Here is a 20,569-nt window from a genome sequence, read left to right on the forward strand (position 1 = left end):
TTCTCATTTCTGCCCATCGACTACTACTCTTATGAATCTTATCAGTAATTCGTCAATCAAATCCATTGATTTGCCTGCTCCAGTTGAGGACCCACCGCGATGTTTTGGTAGGAAGCCCTACAGACTTCGTAGTAGTTACATAGTTCATGATATATTGACCTCAAAAATGCACTGTATATAACTAATCTTTAATTTTCTGAAACTATTCTCATAGCATCACTCTAATTAAAGATTAAAATGCAACTGCATGTATCATGCTCCAATTTTGATCTAAACAGAAACATGAATTTCGAATATCTTGTGCGGTTGATTTTTACGCCTGTCCTTTCTCCTGTGATGTGATATGACTTTTCAAATGCTCATCTAACGTTAGAATGTTTAAGAGTGCAAAAAGTGGGTAAAGATCGAACTTTTTCAAGTTAAATCGATTTTTCGATAATAAATTCAGGGTTCGTTTTTAAGGTATTCAACGTATATATGAACAATCCAAGATAAAAATCGTTAATAATTTAGAAATAGTATAAAACATTTCGAATTTTATAAGGCACGTATTCTACCTTTTATATGTAACGAAATATATATATATATATATATATATATATATATATATATATATATGCTCTAACACTAACTTGGCACAGTGCTATTTTAGCATTTTAGCATAAGGTGGCTACTAATTGAAACCTAATTAAAGGGGATGTTATTTATGGAGTTAAACTATAACATATCTTTTCACATAACACGTAACACATAAGATCTGCCTATACAAGACTCAGGAGGAGAAAAAATATTTTAGTAAGAATTTCTGTACTGTGGTGGTGGGATTTTGCTGCTTATCGTATTAGTCAGGAATATCTACATCGAGAGGGTACAAATCGAGAGGGTACAAATAAGTTTACTGCCTCAGAATGTAATGTTGTTCGAGAACTAACACGTTTCATGCTTCGTCGCAAAAGAAGAAACGAAAGCACTAATACGTTTTATGCTTAATCGATAAAGAAGAAAACAATTAGGAAATAACTTCAACTCATTTTTTCTTATATAAAAGAAATATTTCCTCATTCTCTCGTTTCCGCTGTGACATCCCTCTTCTGGTCGTCTTCTCGGGTGTCAATCACGTATCTAATGAGATCTCGATCGTTCTCCACGTCTATAAGTTGTTTTTTTTTACATGCTGGTGTCGTCATTTCGCATGCACGTCGTTCATTTTCGTTTATAAGTATTTTTCGCAAGTCTGATATAGAGCGTTGTGTGATCAGCAAATATGTCCATCTCAGAGAAAATTTTTAGGAAGTCATTTATAAATATCAGAAAAAAAATCGACGAATCTATTTTTATGGCACATTTGCGTTTATGTAATTTTATTTTGACGTACAATTATTATACATAAACTTATTTCTTTTATTAAAATAAGGATTAGATTATGTTATATATTCGTCAAGTAATATTCTACGATTTAATTTTTATGAGTAGACTAACATTGCCAAACTTTGCCAAAGACTTTAGATTTATCTGGGATACTACACTCGCCTCACCTGCTTCATCCAGTGCGTATTATATACGTTCAGAGATTACAATTAGGATATATGCAGTGGGACAGGCTTTTCTAAATCTACACTGTTGGTCGGAAATAAAGTTTATTATCTGAGGTGAGGGCTATTACATGATTGATTAATGGAACCACAGGGTTTGGTAAGGAGAGGATAGGGGAGGGGCTAATGCAGCGATAATTTACTGGATCACGGCTTTCGTCAAAATGCTTAAAAACTAGTACAATAGAATCAATTATCAAGCAGTCAGGGAGAAATATTTGTTAAGGCATTTTTTAAGTGTTTTGGAGTAGTATAGAAGTGGTGATATCAAGCAACGGATGATTTTCAGATCAGCGAAGTTAGAATGTATCTAAAAAATTAAAGAGAACGCGGATTGTTGGGTCTAAAGTTTAGTTGAATAAATGCGTTTTTTGGTGACTTAATTATGTCTTCATTTGCATGCTGCTATTTGACTCATACACTGTTTTATAGCTTTTATATACCATTACCTATTTGAACTTGATTTATGTCAGATAATCTGCACTATGCGTGCATATATTGCACAAGGCAAGCTGCTCACATAGAATTAAACAATATATTAATAAATAAAAACAATTGTTTTAGCTACGGAAACGCGTGTTTTGAACTTACGTTGTCATCAGTGTAAGGCATGAAATTAACTGCTTCTCGAGAGGACGCGGTTTAACCCAGTCACAAAGTCAACTACCATGCAACTAAAGACGAGAACGATAAGTAAGAATACTAAGTTGTATATATATATATATATATGTATATGTATATATCGATTAGACGAACATAAAAAAACACCCCTCTAGATAGTATTCTACAACAGATGTCGGAAAATTGTATTGCGCTTTGATAGAGAACTTTTTTTCTTCTAAAATGGCTTTATAACGACAATATTCTGAAATATAAAATAATGACTAGTATTGAACTTTGTAATAGAATCAGATACTACTTATGCATGGGTATACGTAACTAATAAAGCGTCCGAATACACTATAAAACACTGTAGCTTCATAGAACGGAACATTTATATGTATATTCGTTTAATTAATTTAAAATCCATGAAATGTTCGATATAAGAAAAAGATTTATTACTTTTGGGTATCGAGGTTTTGGTCTAAAAAACCGTCTAATATTATTGATTATATATTTTCAGAAAGGCTTTATTTATAATATTGTGCTTTTTTTATTTTCAATATCAGCATTTGCCTTTTACATGTGACTATCACTATACTTAATTTCAGTTGAACTTAAAAATGAAAAATGCTTCTTTAGGAGGGTTGCATATTATTCAGGTAGCATTGTGGATTCGTTGGTAATTGCAAAGGCTAATGGAGAAAATTCACGCAAAATCCGGTTTGTAGTTCAGGAGTGGGATGGTGAAGCACTGCAACAACTTTCTGATAACTTATGCAGCTGCGTTGGCTCCGACTGTATTTGCGTGCCTTTCCGCTGAACTTTGTCTGCAACGCCAGGAGAATGACCCTGGTTACTGGGAATACCTAGGGCATCATATCACCATCGCCTACATCCGGAAAATCAATCTAAGCTTCGAAATGTATAGCCACAGCAGATGCTACAGTTCACATCGGAATAGCATTGTTTAATTTGACAAAAGGTTTATATCAATATTACATAGGCTTAAAATCGAGGTTCTGAAATTGAGTTATCCTCATCTAATGGTTTTAATATGCTCATATTGTTTAATGTATAAATTATGTTAATTCATGGAAAATCCAGGAATGGCAGTACTATATTACAGTTGTCCATGTATAACTTACACGATCAAGCGAGATGTTATATTATGAAGTGCAGTTGGAAAATAACAGACATTAATTATAAACGCATAGTTGAATATATTTTGTTTTATTTATGTTTGTATCAGAGTATATTTAATTATTTTTTACGGTAGACTCTATGTTGGGGAGTAATTGAAACCCAGAATTTCTTCATAATAATGATTCATCCACAGGAAAAGGTATCTGTTCTGGCGCTCCCTCCCTCTGTCTTAAACCTTTTTTCTTTTCATATATATATATATATATATATATATATATATATATATATATACGTGTGTCAAATCTATTTATTTATCACTCTTTTTCTCCCCCTCTCTCTCTCTTTCTCTCTCTCTCTCTCTCTCTCTCTATATATATATATATATATATATATAAAGAGAGAGAGAGAGAAAGAGAGGCTGAAAAAAATGACAGAAAGACAGACAGATAGACGGAGAAAAGGCGCGCAGGAGAGAGCGAACCAATTAAATTGTTTGAGATCTTAAAATTCTAAGATTGAGAGTCCGTCTACTTTTCTTATGGGCTTATACAAAGTATCGTTAAATTGAGTTAGGTTTCCATTTAAAATTCTTTTGAAACTAATGAGCAGCCATCTATATCACTCATCCGTTTGAATTGTCATATATATTTGATATAGCGTCCGTTTTAATTGTCTTCTTTCACAAGCATACTCCCTAATAGACGTGGACGTTTGGGTAAATTGGTCGGAAGACATTGAACTCTTCACTATAAAATTGATCGACAACAAACTAAAGAATGGCATCTCGTAAAAAACCGCCATTACACTATTGAAACAGTACAATGAACGCTTAGAAATAGCGACCATAGAAATGGTAAATAGACACGATTTGTTTTGAAAAATCATGTAATGATTTTGCTTTACTTTGACTTATTGTACATTGATAATAAGGTATGTCTCCCGGTGTTTCAGAATTCAGTTTAACATTATGTTGCAACTCTCGGAACGCAGAAATTCAAATGCCACATTTTTAATGAAGTTGTTGTTGCAATACATAGGAGAGTGTGTCTGCTGAGGGATCTGTCAATTACATGTCTGTAATTTCATTTTTTTACTACAATCCGTCAGTTTCGAAAGATTAAGCAGACACACAAAATAAAATGCTTTCAATAAAATTGTTTCCATTATACTGTTGACAACTATATCAGTTTTGCGAATTGTCTACAATGATTAAGTCATGAATATTTAAATATATTTCTTTTATTGAATTTAACTGAGATAAAAGGGGATAATTTAATGAGCGTGTGATTACACACAAATGTCCACCAGAATGCACTAAACGCCACAGGTTGTCACCAACTTATTAGATATTTAAATATGCTTCCATTCCAAAGATAATAATGATAAACGAATACTTAAACTGTTTCTAATTTAAAAAAAAAACATATCCGTTCAATTAAATCATAAGAGATTAGTGTTGCAGAGTTTTTGACTGGAAGACGATATAACGATTTAGATCGTTTATGATCTAAATGTTTTGCACTACCACGATATAGGCTTAAAATTATTTAATGCAATTATGTTTGCAAAAAAGGATTTGCGATTTTATTAACAATTCCGGAGGTATCAGTTTTAAGTACTCAATTTGCTGCTTCAGTTTTAAATATCAAGATTAATTTTTTTTCATACAAAATTGTAATATATCTTCCTATTCTAATCACATGATTCCAAGAATATTCTAGTCGATTTGTGCCTTGTATTCTCAGGCAAGCAAAAACAATAAAAGTAGTGAAAGTATATTTTGTGAAGTATAAGAGTTAAGATTTGACAAAAATATAACCACAGGTTCAAGGTTGTATAGAATATATCCTGATTAATATTTTACTGTTTAGAAAGTTTGTTTATAATTCTTGTTGGCGTGAGAGTTTTGTGAAGTTGGCATACTGCTTGATCAAGTCGTTTGCTGTAAATTAAATCCGTGTAAAAATTGAAGCAGGCAAGTTCAATATCGATATCTTATAATGAAATATATTGCCGTTACCATTTCTGTATTTAGTTTTGGTTGATTTGAACCTTTATTTAAGACCTATATATTAATACGCCAATACAATTTTTATTCGTACATACATTATCACTTCTCACAATTAAAGTATTAGCTCGGCTGATCGTCGAAAATACAAATTCTATGGTATGATATGTCGAAGTTGTTGTTCTACCGAAAGAGGTGTTTAACAATTGACTTGATCAGGGCTTGATTACTGATAACAAGGTAGTGACCACATTGCTTCAGAAAACGAAGAGATATAAAACGACGGAGTTATATGATTATTTATGCATAACAGTTTAAAAATGTGCAATACTTCTTGCGAATTCTTTAGTTTGCGTATATATTGGGCTAACATAATCAAACTATAGTATAAAGTGAAGATAAGTTCTGAATAATAACACCTTGGTTATCATAGTTATATTGCGTTTTGATGAAAAACATCGTTTTCTACGATTTATTCTAGTTTCTAATTGTTTTATCCGAGCTTCCATAAATAAATATCTGTTATTTCCAAGTCGATGACAGGGATGCAAATAAAAGAGATGTTTTACAGAGTTGTCCATTGTAAGTAGTCGTTTTGCCCTGGCGTCCAAAGCCTGTGTTCACTTATCAAAGTATAGGTGGACTTTCCGACGCTTTATAACGGAGCAACAGCTTTGTTGTTTTTTTAGGTAAGCTGATTGTCTTTCTGTGTTAGTAGCAAACTTTCGTACAATTGAAGAGATTATAAAGACACCTGCGCGTTACCACGTAGTATCAGTGTAAGTTATCTACCGCAGCAATAATAATGGCATGTGATTAAGCGCATGGTGTAATGTGGTCATGCTACCATGTCTTTTTAACTGGTTTAATGACTTTGCTCATATTTTAGTATTTGATTATGACCGACATTCTAGCTTAAAAAGGAGTAATTTTGGGTAAAGATTTTAAATACAAGAATATATAAGGATGTTCACGGCATGTTTAATTTAATGGGGGAAAAATGTGCACTACTTACGTGACCCCGGTCAGGCTTTACGACTGTTTGCACTTCTTTTGTCTAAGAATCGCGTTAAGTTTTCTAATTTTAATTTTTGGTTCGGCTCTTTATCTAATGACTTTGTAGAAATACCTTACGGTATATTATCGACAAGACTTGCTTTCCTATGATCAACTTAGAGAGCAGAATTCGCGTCGCCTCCCCTGGCAGTGATTTTAATTCTGAACTCATCGCGCAAGATTGGTTACGGTAAATCGCAACTTATTCATGACACACAATATTTATTAGCAAGCTAATAGTGTTTTCACATGGTTTGGGAACCATATAAAAGACCCTTATTGCATAAGGTTTACGGTTGTTGCAAATTACTTAGCAATTATTTTGTCTTTATTAAATGCTGAAAAACCACATCAAGCATTTTGATGATAGTCAGCATTGATGACACAAATCTATTCAATCCATTATTTGTTCTTCGCCAAAACTTACAGAAATCAAGACTTTGTTCTACTTTGAATTCGATAACTGATGATGTCACACTCTCGCTTTTTCTCTTATTCTTTTGCAGCGATTGTTTACAGTTATATAGGCGACTTTAGTTTTAAACCAATAATTACGTTTAAATCAACTGAAGAAATGATTTATGTGTGCAATGGTGGCAGCACATTCAGAGGTGCTGTTCGATTTTTGTTTGTAAATTTTAGAGTGTTTGTATATGCCGATAGTTAAGTCATAAGCTATATCAGACACATTCTATTAAAACATACAGTGTAGATATAGTTTAGTAACAGTACACTGTTTCGATAAAAAGGGATGTTTGGGATTGTGCTATACAGTTACTATCATTATTCAGACAACCGAGTACTGTACTGAGAATAAGCACGTCAGATCCGAAGCTATATTCTAGATTTCTGGTACATATACATAGAGAATCAAGGCTTCTACGTATTGGAAGAGTGAAAAGGAGGGCTTTGGAATTGGTGTGATTTTTCTAAATATCTTAGCATATATATTTTTTTATTGATTCAGCGACATAAATATATTTTAATAAAAATAACATTATAAAAGCTGTGAATGAAGATATTTTTAATACTAGGTAATATTGGTGTTAACACGATTATAAATAAATTAATTTGCAATACCTGGGAAAACTATCTGTTCCCTCAGAACAAGACATATCTCAAGCTACATTCTAGATATCTACAGATGGCTTTCCGACGTATATATGTTGGTAGGCGTATGAGAAGAAAAACAAGGAGAATATTGAAAAATATATTATTAAAACCTGAAGTTGTTTCGCATGGAGAGAGCATATTTATCAATACGGTATATCTCATTTCCTTAAGTATATTTAGACTAGTTTTGTGGACCACACTTCTAAAGATCATCATGACTTTATTGTTATTTCTTTACCTATAGTAATATTAGATGCAATAAGAGAGTTAAGGAGTAGCTAGCATTTACCGTTAATTGGTGCACTAGAAGAATCGCATGCTCCCTTATTGAGTCTGGCGCAAGAGGTTAAGGGACGGTTTTGCGCCCAGTCCACTTGATATATTTGTTAGGTAGTTGAGAGATTGCTGTCCTATTATTTTTACTAGTTTCAGTGCTCCTAAAATGCTCACAACAAAAAGTTAATGTTGCTATCGATTTTTCCATAATTGTAATTTTCTTAATTGCGCACTATCTGCTCTATGATTATATCTATTTAAAAAATATCTCTCATTTATATTCCACGCCTAACAAAATATTAATCTGTTCGTGTTCGTTTGTAAAAAACATCAGAAAAGAGTAAATGGTCTATTCTTAAATAGTTTCGGAATCTGTTACAGTCATGCCTCTGGATTAATATCGTTGTTATTTAATTTTTATTTCTCTTTGTGCGTTCTTGTCCCCTAATCCACTCATGACCGTGTTATTTAAAGTATTTTCCTAAAAATTATTCCAAATATTCGTAAATTTACGTAGATTCACATAAATAGAGTTAGTGTGACATTTCTGCAAATGTTCCATGATGAGGACAACGACATGATGACAATATGAATTAAGCTTTCTGTGGATGCATACAGTTAAGTGTAGGATACTTAGAAAAGACGCCTCTATGACCCGAATTTAGATAGCCATGTGTCTGCCTTTTCATTAAATGGGATGTCTTGTTATTTTATGAGGAATAAATATTTACACGTGCCTAAAAGTTGTACATCGTGTATTGAAAAAATCCCGTCAACTCGGTCACATATACCAGAGAAAACTCCCCATAAGAGATATATACTTGAACGGCATAAAAAAGAGGAAATCGATGCGGGCGCTTAAGCTTGAACAATGGGTCACAATACCATTTTGTTTCTAATTCGCGATGGACGTCCGGAGGATGCATGTATATTTAAGCAATATACGTAATGCAAAGGATAAAACTGATAATTTAATTCTGACAATATTTTGTTCTCAGTTATACATCTTAATTATATACCCAGGAAATTTTGTTAGAGGCATTACTTTTATAACTATTTGCTTATGTTACATTTTTTTAGACATAAACATTTAGTTTCTTATGTGACTGCCGTTCCCGACAATGCACGTTTATGTGTACAACCAACTACATCATTACGATTAAACCCAGTCAATTCATGCAAAGATAAAAACCTGTAATTTATTTAAAGCAATATCTTTATTTATTTTACTTTTCAACATGCTTATGTCGTTTGAAATGTATTTGAAAATCATTTCTTTTTATGTAGTGTGCTGGGAGATGATTCCCGGCCAGCCAAGAGAGAAGAGACAGAGGACTCTAGCGATAATCTTTCCTAAACATTCCGTTTGTGTATTTGAGGTGAATTTGAGGCGATGGCCAACGCAGGTTTAAGCAATATGATTAAGCCTTTTAATGGCGACGGTGATGTGGTGGCGTGGCTTAAAAAAGTGGACCTTGTAGCAAGGATTCAGAAGCTGGATGATGTGGCCGCAGTAATACCACTGTTTCTGGAAGGGGACGCACTGGCCCTCTATTTGGAGCTCAGTGAGCGGGAACAGGGTGATGCAGACGCCATCAAGGGTCGACTGATCGAAACTTTCGCAGAGGGGCCTTTCGAGGCCTTTAATAAGTTGAAAGAGAAGAGGTTGACTGGTGAATCTGTGGATGTCTATGCGAATGAGATAAGGAGATTGGTTGAGTTGTCGGGCATCAGAGGACATGCCACGAGTCACGTAGTCAATATGACTTTTGTTACCGGGTTCCCGGAAGAAATATCGAAAAGGTTGCAGCAGGTACCGGGGGTGGAAAATTTTAGTGAGCACCCAGCCCACGGAGCCTGGAGGAACGACAGCAACGGTACAGCAGGATGTGGGCAGGGATCTGCCAAACCCGGGGATCGCATGCTTCGAATGCGGGGGACCACACATGAGAAGAGATTGCAGGAAGTTCTTGTAACGGACAGTGTGTTACAAATGCAATCGAAGAGGCCATTTAGCGGTATAATGCACAAGTTCGGGAAACTGGCGAGGGGAGGCCGACGCGCCAGCGGCCGCCCCGATTCGAGAATAGAGGCGCACCCGCAGCAGATGCCCAAACAGAAGATTGCGGTGGAAGGACGGGAAATTATGGCCCTGATTGACACTGGCTGCACCACTACCATGGTGCACACTACCCTGGTCGGAAGATGGAAAGGGAAGGGTGAAGTAGTGACATTCGATGGGTCGCGAGTGAAGTGTCGAGGGAAGAAGACCGTCACTATTGATATTGCTGAACGTCGGATGAGGGTCCATGCAATTGTCACTGATCGCCTGGTGCCTGGTGTCCAAGCCATCATTGGAATGGATGTTATATGCCGCCTTGGAGGTGTTACCATCACATGTGACAATGTGAGGTTCGGACTAGCTGAGTGCGCGGTGACGGAGAACGCCCCCAGAGGGATCAACAAGGCCGGGGAGGAAAGAAAATTGTCGATCAAAGATCAGGACTTCCGAGCCGAATTCGACGGAGAGCGGTGGACGGTGGAGTGGGCATGGAAACATCAAGCGCCATCGCTGACAAACAGGGTGGCGTGCTACACAAATTCGCTTAGAGGAGGGGCGAGAAAGGAGTTTGAGCAAGAAGTCGACCGATGGATTGAGGAAGGGATACTGATGCCTTGGACGGATAATGTGGAGTCGGGCATTTTGCCATTGATGGCGGTTCTGCAAACAACTAAAGGGAAAGTAAGACCGGTCCTGGATTTCCGAGAGCTGAACGGCCATGTTAAGTGCCATACGAGAGGCGACACCGTAGATGTGTGCAGTGAGACCATTAGGGAATGGAGGCAGATGAATGGCGCATCTACATTGGTAGATCTAAAATCTGTCTATTTGCAACTCCATGTTGCCAAGAAGCTCTGGAAATATCAGTTAGTCAAGTACAAAGGCAAAACCTACTGCCTTACACGAGTAGGGTTCGGGTTAAATTCGGCACCCAAGATTATGTCAACTATCCTCAGGAAGATTCTGGAGACAATGGGAAAGGGAGATGGGGTAGTGAGCTCATACATAGACGACATTCTGGTGAATGAAACTGTGGTAACTGCCAAGGAGGTGGTATCTCATTTGAAGAAGTTCAGGTTGGTCGCCAAAGAGCCGGGAAAATTAGACGGAGGGGCTGCTTTGGGCCTAAAACTGAAACGAGGTGCGTCAGGCGGCCTAGAGTTTCGCAGGGGAAACGAAATCCCACAACTGAAGCAGGAGCTCAACAGACGTGAACTTTTTTCCATATGCGGAAAGTTGATCGGACATTACCCCATTGCTAGCTGGCTTAGACCAGCATGCAGCTACATAAAGAGACACGCCGAAGGACAAGGATGGAATGATAAGGTGGGAGAAAGAACGGTCGCCATGATGGAAGAGCTCCTGAAAGAAGCAGAACGGCAAGACCCAGTCCGGGGTACCTGGAACATACCGCAAACATTGGATGGAGTCGTGTGGTGCGATGCGAGCAGCATTGCAACAGGGGTCGTTTTGGAAATTGGAGGAGTAGTTGCAGAAGATGCAGCCTGGTTGAGGAAAAAGAATGACGTCAGCCACATCAATGTGGCGGAATTAGACGCGACAATAAAAGGAGTTAATCTGGCCTTGAAATGGGGACTACGTGACATCTGCATCAAAACAGACTCCGCCACGGTGTTTGCTTGGCTAAAATCTCTCATTTCAAGCGAAAAAAGGATAAAAACGAGAGGGGCTGCTGAGATGTTAGTGAAGCGCAGGCTTGGGGTGCTGGCTGAGCTGATACAAGAGTTTTGTTTGAAGCTTTGCGTAGACATGGTGGCTTCTGAAAAGAACCGAGCAGATGCTCTCACGAGAGTGAAGAAGAGTTGGCTGTTGCCAAAGAAAGATGTTGTTGCTGCATCGGATCTAAATGATGTTGGTGTGCGAGAACTGCACAATTTTCACCATATGGGGGTAGAGAGGACTTGGTACGTAGTGAAAAAAGTCGACCCAAGGATCACCAAGGAGCAGGTGAGGCAAGTGGTCAGGACATGCGACAGATGTCAGTCGATTGATCCTGCTCCAAGCACGCATGAAGCTGGCCAATTGGAGGTGAGTGGGACCTGGGAGAGACTGGCATGCGATGTCACCCATTACAGGGGTGGACTTTACCTTACCATGATTGACTGTGGTCCCGGGCGATTTGTCCTATGGAAGAAGCTACGTTGAGGAACAGGCAATGAAATAGGGGCAATCTTTGATGAGGTGTTTTTGGAGCGAGGCCCCGGGGAAGAGTTGTTAACCGACAACGGGACTGCGTTCAAGTCAGTAGCAGTGACAGAAGTACTGAAGACATGGAAGATCCAACAATTTTTCAGAGCTGCCTACAAACCTAGTGGCAACGGGATCGTAGAGAGAAACCACCGCACTATGAAGGCAGTTGCGGAAAGAGGAGGCACCTCACCTGAGCAAGCCGTCTTCTGGTATAACATGTCGCCTAAACTGGGACAAATACCAGAGACGGTCCCGCAACTGTCAATGTTTGCATATTCCTGGAGGCATCCCAGGGTGGAGCCGGCAAGCCGAGAAATAGAGGCCGCAGGGACAATTAAACTCGGGGACGAGGTATGGGGGAAGCCACCGGGGGCGCGCTGCACCACACAATGGAGTAGGGGTCGCGTGACTGGGAGGAACACTAGTAACAACATTGTGGTGGGAGGAGTCCCGAGGCACATTCTTGACGTCAGACCAGTTGAGGGCGAAGCAGTGGAGGGGAGTGTGCAGCCACAGGAGGAGGACGAGACACCTCAGAGGGTAAGTAGAGAGAGGTGACCGCCACAGTGGATGAGAGACTATGAAATGTGATCTTGAGATCAGGGAGGCATGTGGTTAGAAGCAAGAAAGAGAGTGCTCAGCGAGTGAGTACAGGCGAAGAAAAGGAAGAACAAACATGGCGGCCAGCATTTTTATTTCGCCCGTTCTCGCATAATCTCGTTAGTGCGTGAAGATGGAACCTATAAAACGATGTTCATTTCTGGGTGCTGGGAGATGATTCCCGGCCAGCCAAGAGAGAAGAGACAGAGGACTGTAGCGATAATCTTTCTTGAACATTCTGTTTGTGTATTTGAGGTGACCCCCCCCCATTTTACGTAATGTAGTACAGAGATTTTTTTATAAAACACATCGAGATATTTACGCGTCTATATGTAGGTAGTTTAACCAATGATATAGAACTATGAAAAGAACATATATAAAATCATATAATATACTAAATTCAAGTTAACAACGAAATATAGAAAATCCATTTAAATTTATCATACATAAAGAATAAAATAAACATCTACTGCTTTATAGGTTAATATTCCATATCATTGTAGTGAATAAAAAATATAAAATTAAAAGGAAGCAGAACATAATGTTAAAAATATAAGTGTTTGAACTACTGGGAGTTAATAAAATGAAGGTACATAATTGATACGAGATACTAAAATAATTTTTATGAGAAAAAAGTTTTTAGCCTACACACTTAATCAATCGATCCATCCCATTAGCCTGTATCCTCAGATGGTGTTTAGCCTTGATATATGGCGACGCGTTAGTAAAACAATCTTCAATAATGTACGGCAAGTCATTGTTCACATTTTAACTATAAGAGTGTTACCGAGGAAATAAGATTGACAATTACTTTTTTAAAGATTATATCAAGTATTTACACATAAATAAAAAGCTACAGGAATGTTCACGGCAAAAGGCTAATTTATTCCCAATTGGGATTTTGTTTGTAATATTCATATTGCTATCTGAAACAAATGTGCTGACCACAATACTACACATATTTGGTTTTGATTTACGTGTTATTTTAGTGTTTGTTATAAAAGAGGAGTTCTGTCTCCTAGGCTCTGTCAGCTTTGAACTTGTAGCGTTCACAGTATTTTTCCAAAAGGATAAAGATTTTCAGACTTAAGCTTTTTATCTACAACTTTTGCGGATACTAGTTCACTATAAAGCTGCTTTATATTTGAGCGAGTTTTCGTTTGAATTCGGACAGTGGAAATTAGTCTATTTCTAAGGAACTTGAATAAAACGATTATTCATATCTTAACAAGTAGTTTTTATCCTACTGATACTCGCTGAATAATAAACATTTTGAATAGAAAACAGCAAATAGGTTCCCTATCCGTTTATTCTATCTTCTCAGAATAATTATCCTTTCATCATAAGCAAACTTATAATGACATCATTATAACCTCTGTTCAGTCTTCATAGGAAATAGATATCTCCTGCAATGGTGGTATCACGTTTAATTGTTTAGCACGTGTCTCGAAATCACAAACTAAACTTCTTACGAATGAGCAGCGCCTGATACCAGTGACATTAGAAAATCCAGTATGATTGAAAATGGGCAGAAGTTATTATAAAGATGTTTACGTGTATTTATAATCAGATACGCTCATTCAATTTACACTTTCATCGGTAAAAATAATGATAGACAAATGAACAGAAAATAAAGTTTACGCATATGTGACCATCGTTTGCAGGGCAGTTTAACTTGGTTTCCTCGCTCGTGGTACTGTCCTTAAAAGGAGTATTATGGTCTGACACATAACTATTATAATCATGTCATTTTTGGGGGATAGAAACCAGTTATTGTATGAGCCGTGAAGGTGTCTCTTTAAGGGATGTTACCCTCTCGTCGCGTATTTAAAACAATTAAACAATGTGCGCAACTACTTTACTAAAAGGTGTGGTATGATATCTCTACCTCTGTTTAACGACCTTTGTGCCGAATTCTCAGCGTTGTTAGACAGCATTAGTTCCCTTCTGAAAATTATCTGGTCAGGAGTCTTTAGTGCACGAATTGGACACTTGTATATAAGTAGGGAACACAACAGTTTCTTTATATAAAATGTGTATTCATATTTTTCAATTTGAAGAATAAATATTTCCTTTGACCCCTCCGTTCTCGATAAAGTCGGGAGCCAAACGTTTTTCGTACGGCGCCTAGCTCTCAACAGATTACAAATCTTCTGTCATGTCGACGAAATGAGCGAGAGAAATAGAAAGAAACAGATAGATAGATAGATAGATAAATAGATAGAAGCACGTATACTTTTGAACGAGTCATAAAAATATATTTGTTGTTCCATGTAAAGTTGCTACTTGTAAGCTAACGTGAACACCAGTTTCAACATAACTAGCAAACGTTAAATTGCTATAACACGGCTGTGTTTTTATAAACATCTGGGCTAAGATAAAATTTAATTGATAAAACGGTCTGAAGTCACCATACGCGATTCAAAGTAAGACTAATTTAAGGAGAAGGTTTTTAAAACGCAGACACCCCAAATTCCCTGCAGAGAGATGCTTATCATTCTACCTCATACAGATCGTTGAATTTATTTGCATATGCTACTTCAAATAAAAATGGAATTGACGGAGAAAAATTATTATTTCAAACATGTAGCTGATCGATCTTAATGGATAAACTATTTCATTACTCATATGTTGTATCTAGCTACAGCAACCGTGCAAAAATTTCCCTCACTTTCTATGTGCCTAAACATAAACTATAATTCTCTTCACAGTTACATTTTTATAGAATCATCCGTCTATGTTGGTTGCTTCTGACTACAACATGATTGTTTTCAAATCCAAGGTGATTAAGCTTTTTCCGTTTTCTTAAATATGTATACCCTATATAAGTTCTACCATTAATGACAACGCCCCACTATGTACCTAACACTTATTTACTCTTATCCAAGAGTTGTCTCCGTATCTTAGTAAGCGTTTACCAAAAAGTAAAAATATAAAACTAATCGGCTTTCTTATAAACGTTTATTGTAAAATATTAGCAGCATAAACTCGGCTTTATGGAAGACATTTTACTTTTATTCGCATTATATTTCTGAATAATATACTTTCTGACGTACATTTAATCAATAATTCCTAATAACACCACACTGGGTTCATATTCCCAAATTATTATGTGTATTAAGCTATATAAACGTATGTTAAAATGTATTTTTGAATATTCAATAGCAATAAGCACAGTTGATAATTTGTTACACAAAATATATTGACGGAACACCAAGCCCACTTAAAGTCAATAGGAGTATTTGCTATTCAGAACGGTATGCATTTTATTTGCGCAATACTTTTACATACGATTGTAGTACTTGAATCCATAATAATATTCAAACTTAATTATATTTACGGGTACAATTTAGTAGAAAACATTTAAAAATACCACAGTTACTAAATTACGAGAAACCAAGTAGGCGATTGCTTATTTTTAGTTCTTTTTACACGAGGTTACTTACATATATTCACTAGCACTCATAGTATCTAAGCTATCTTCGTCATAGTAAAATAGCCGATGTTAGGTTTTGGCAGTTCTGACAAGTGAAGGAAGGGGTCGATGTCTTTCTATATAACGCCAAACCATAACCTATTTAGTACTAGAGAAAACTCAACGTTCACTACGTAATATAACGAGAACAGTAGTGTCAAGGTGATTATACCGTATATAAAAATATAACATTCATCGAACACACAGAGAAACGTTGCTCCAAGGTTGAAAATAAGGCATAAGTAATCTCTGCAGTCAGGAAATTTCTATTATTATGAAAACGAATGATACGTCACATTACAAATTCAATATAAACAGATACAGGGCATTTCGTTTAAAGAAAAGATCTGTCTGTATCCACAGCAAGATAAAGGGGAGTAATCCTATCGACTAACATTAATAAAATTGATTACCTCTCCTCAAATTTTTTTTAAAGCCGATAGATTATCCATACAACTCCCGAAAGATAGAGAGATATTAGAAGATACAGTAATCGCTCCCATACACACTGGTGAGTAAATAAAAGCGATGGTCTACAACATAATAACAATCTGCATGAAATAACATTGGGGTAGCATCACGAAAATAATTGTTACAGAAAAGGACAAACAGATGTCAAAGGATTTCTTGCTCTTTGAATCGTCCGGATTAGCAGTTGGAGTGCGCTGGCAATGGTGATTCTGTTATAACGTGGATTGGTAGAGAGCATGAGTAGTACAGCGGCTCATCTCCACTCTTGCTCGTTGCATATTGTGTCACTATAATACATGATAGAACACTCCTATAGCTCTTGGGATTCGTGCACAACTAGTAAATGGTCTTCAACAAAAAAAGAAACCGGTTTTGTCAAACGGAAATGAAAGCATATCGTCTGTTCAGGGCGAATTGCATCGTTCCACCTTGTTATCTTCGAAATAAATATTCAGCTCATTTAATCATTCGTTTTATACAACGGATTGCAAATTGCGGTTTAATATAATTAATATTGTACTTTCGCATAGAATAGAAAACTGTTTGTTTTAATCATTGAAAATAATCATTTATTTTCTTTTTTTTTATTTTCAGATCTAAACCTCATGATATAAAAAAGCGGAAACCATAAAAGAGGTATGTAATATTTGCTTCACATCATTCATGTTCATATATATATACTATGTATGTATTCATAATTATGTATATACACATAAACACACGCATGTATATACATATATATGTATATATATATGCATATATATATATATATATATATATATATATATATATATATATATATATATATAATTTACCTGAAGCGTAAATCAGTATGTAGGTAACAATTGGAATATATATTTTGAAAGGGTATACTGATATATTTTACCGTTAAAAAATTCTAACCAGCAAATGTTCTATTTTTATCTAAAAATAATAAAATTCAAGAACAATGATTATCTTTCTCAGAGCATATATAGTGTAATATATTAACTTTAAAACCCCATAAGTCAACTCTGCTCAGGTGGTAGTTTATTCCATGTCTAAACGGAAATTGTTATAATACTGTTTAGTTTTCAATTACCAAGTAAACAAAATTATGTCTCTGTCGCATTTTTAGTGTCTTATTCATAAAATATATTCCGTAAAAACACATTCTTTTGACCAAATTGCATGGTTTAAATAATTGACATACACCGCGAAAATTAATCTCTTTATGAAGGAGACCATTTTTAGTGTATTCATTTTAATTCGCATTTTATTTATTTCGTAACTCAGTGAATAATAAGTAATATCATTTTGAATTAATTTATTGTACATTTTTTTCATTTTTTGTGCATCATTTTACTTATATGGCCCATATGGTTAGGTCGTCAGTATTGCACGCTTCATGAGTGCGGCGACCTGGGTTCGCGCCTACGTCGTAGCACGTCACTGGTGAGATGCAGTACATCGAAACCCACTTTGGGTCTGGCGTTGTCCGTTGTCGATGCAATTGGCCGATTCTATCTACTTCTGGGGTCTAGCTTTATCGTGAAAGGTGTATGTAAACGGGTATTTATATATTTATCTATAATCTCCTATTAATGTCTAATGTGTGTAGAAAAGGCGGTTCATCCTTCATAGGGACGTGACGTCCCTCAAAAAATAGGTTGTTCCGAAATCGTTTCTGGGGAGTCGGCTAATTTTCAGTTAATGTTTGTAGATGTGATATCTACCGCCTGCATACCAGCATTAACTATCTTAGTTGTATAGGACGCGTTGCTTGTCACGTCGCAGAATGAAGAACTGGATAAAAAATATAAGAATTTTAAAAACTCGAGGTATAGCCAATAGGTTGCGCCGTAGCCCATATGGTTAGGTCGTCAGTATTGCACACCTCATGAGTGCGACAACCTGGGTTAGCGCCTATGTCGGAGCACGTCACTGATGAGATGCAGTACATCAAAACTCACTTTGGGTCTGGCGTTGTCCGTTGTCTATGCAATTGGTCGATTCTATCTAATTCTGGGTTCTAGCTTTATCGTGAAATGTGTATGTGAACGGGTATTTATATATATATATATATATATATATATATATATATACATTTCATATCGTTTATTTACGTTACATATATTAATTCATTTTTGCAAATTATTCCATAACTTTTTAAATATAATAAAACAGTCTATTTAGTTTCATCTAATATAAATTATCTATTCTTTAAATATTTTTACATATTCTAATTGATTTTACGTTATGTTATTATATTGATTTTACATATTCTAATTGATTTTACGTTATGTTATTATATTGTACGTTTAATGTTAAAAAAATGCATTGACCGCAGAAAATATTTTGGAAGAATAAATTATAAATATAGCAATAAACAGAATACAAAAATAGTACACGTAGATAGTAAAACAAGTATTAAAAATAAAAAATATGAATTTATAAACGGATGATAACAAAGGATTTAATATAACTTAAAAATAATAATTAATACTCACTAAGATACCAAAATATTAAAATACGAATTAGGATAAACATAATTCGAAGATTATCTTCACAACAAGAACATAGGTAGCGTGGTGTGTCAGTTATTTAAACGATGTGCGTTGTTCAAAATAATGTTTGCTTTTATTTTAAGAATTATATCTGATGAGTAAGCCACTAAAAATGATACATAATGTTGTTGTGATGTAAGTTACAAATGAAAACATATTGGAATTTGAATAAGAACCGACGAATATTTCACACATACAATAGTTATTATTGGCATCAGGGCCTATTGATTGTATGCTCCAATCTGGAACCCTCTGCAGTACATACATTAAAATATACACATGCACTTACGTCTACTACAATACACTGAACTTTACTTACGCTGTAGAGAACCTAATTTTAAATATATGAAAATATTTTTATATATAAGCCTGAATTAAAATTTAATAGGAAAATCAAGGATAATGTTTCATTTGTTCTCTGAATTGAAACGTTTATTTTTGACGCACTCCTGTCTTATAAAAAACAACCGTTGAAGTTATAGGCAGGGCCTTACTGATTGTGCAGTGATAAACCCCTCTAATATACTTGTGTCGTGGTAGGAATTATAGGAGTGTAAATTTTTTCCATATCGATCGTTTTGTCTTTTACCAATTGTTTTTCTATTATCGACTTCCGATACTTATCATAGCCATTCAAATACAGAAGCAATTTTAAACACTTACTGCTACATGATGTACATTTGTGTGCAATTAAAAAGTTACCTTGCCAGTTATTTCGGAATAGATACGATACAAACTTACACGCAGGTGCAAATTAGGTTAAATATATATATATATATATATATATATATATATATAATACGTCTCTGAACTAAAATATATAGAAGTGATATTGCCTGTCAATCTTTGGAATGCTATTTACCAACCCCCTTTAGATCTTCACACTTTAAATTTGTGCATAGGTTATTTGAAGCTTTTGAACAAATTAAGTCTTGTGTTTATCTCGTAAAAGTTTTCGAATATAAGAATGAAAATTTTTATACACTTGCATCTGGGTAGAAGCATGTTTTAGTGTCTGGTAAATCGATTCATGTGGATAATACTTTTTCTTTAGCAGATAATTTCATATGAAATCATATTCCAGTTTGAATATGTATAGTTTGATAACTTCCTACCGTAATAGCGAAACATAATAAATTATCAGAATACGGAATCGATATATTTCTTTACAAAAAGTGTGCATCTACCGATATATTTCTAAAAAAAAAGTGTGCACCAACCGCGTGACACAAAAGTAAAATCCGTTTCATATAAATAAGTATATAGCTTCAAAGAATTCAGAATACATTGCTTTGGAAAAACTTGTTGAAAACTCTGAAAGAATGTACAACACTCTCTATTGGGGTTTGTGCGTTCATTACGCGTTTGTTTGTTTTTTTCGACGATTTGAGTAGGGGGAAAAAAGATAGATAA

At 35.6% G+C, this 20,569-nt stretch overlaps 1 protein-coding gene across 1 annotated transcript in view; it reads left to right on the plus strand.

Moving 5' to 3' along the window:
* The window catches only part of LOC145283575 (putative G-protein coupled receptor No9), a 355,093-nt gene that overhangs the window by 242,132 nt on the left and 92,392 nt on the right, over window positions 1-20,569 (plus strand). The window contains exon 2 of the mRNA XM_080132493.1: window positions 17,205-17,246. The gene's annotated coding sequence lies outside the window, so the exon portion shown is untranslated. The remainder of the gene's footprint in view (window positions 1-17,204; window positions 17,247-20,569) is intronic.

This window comes from Euprymna scolopes, chromosome 8 (assembly GCF_053919585.1).
Source record: "Euprymna scolopes isolate OS-2025 chromosome 8, ASM5391958v1, whole genome shotgun sequence".
NCBI classification, from domain to species: Eukaryota; Metazoa; Mollusca; class Cephalopoda; order Sepiida; family Sepiolidae; genus Euprymna; species Euprymna scolopes.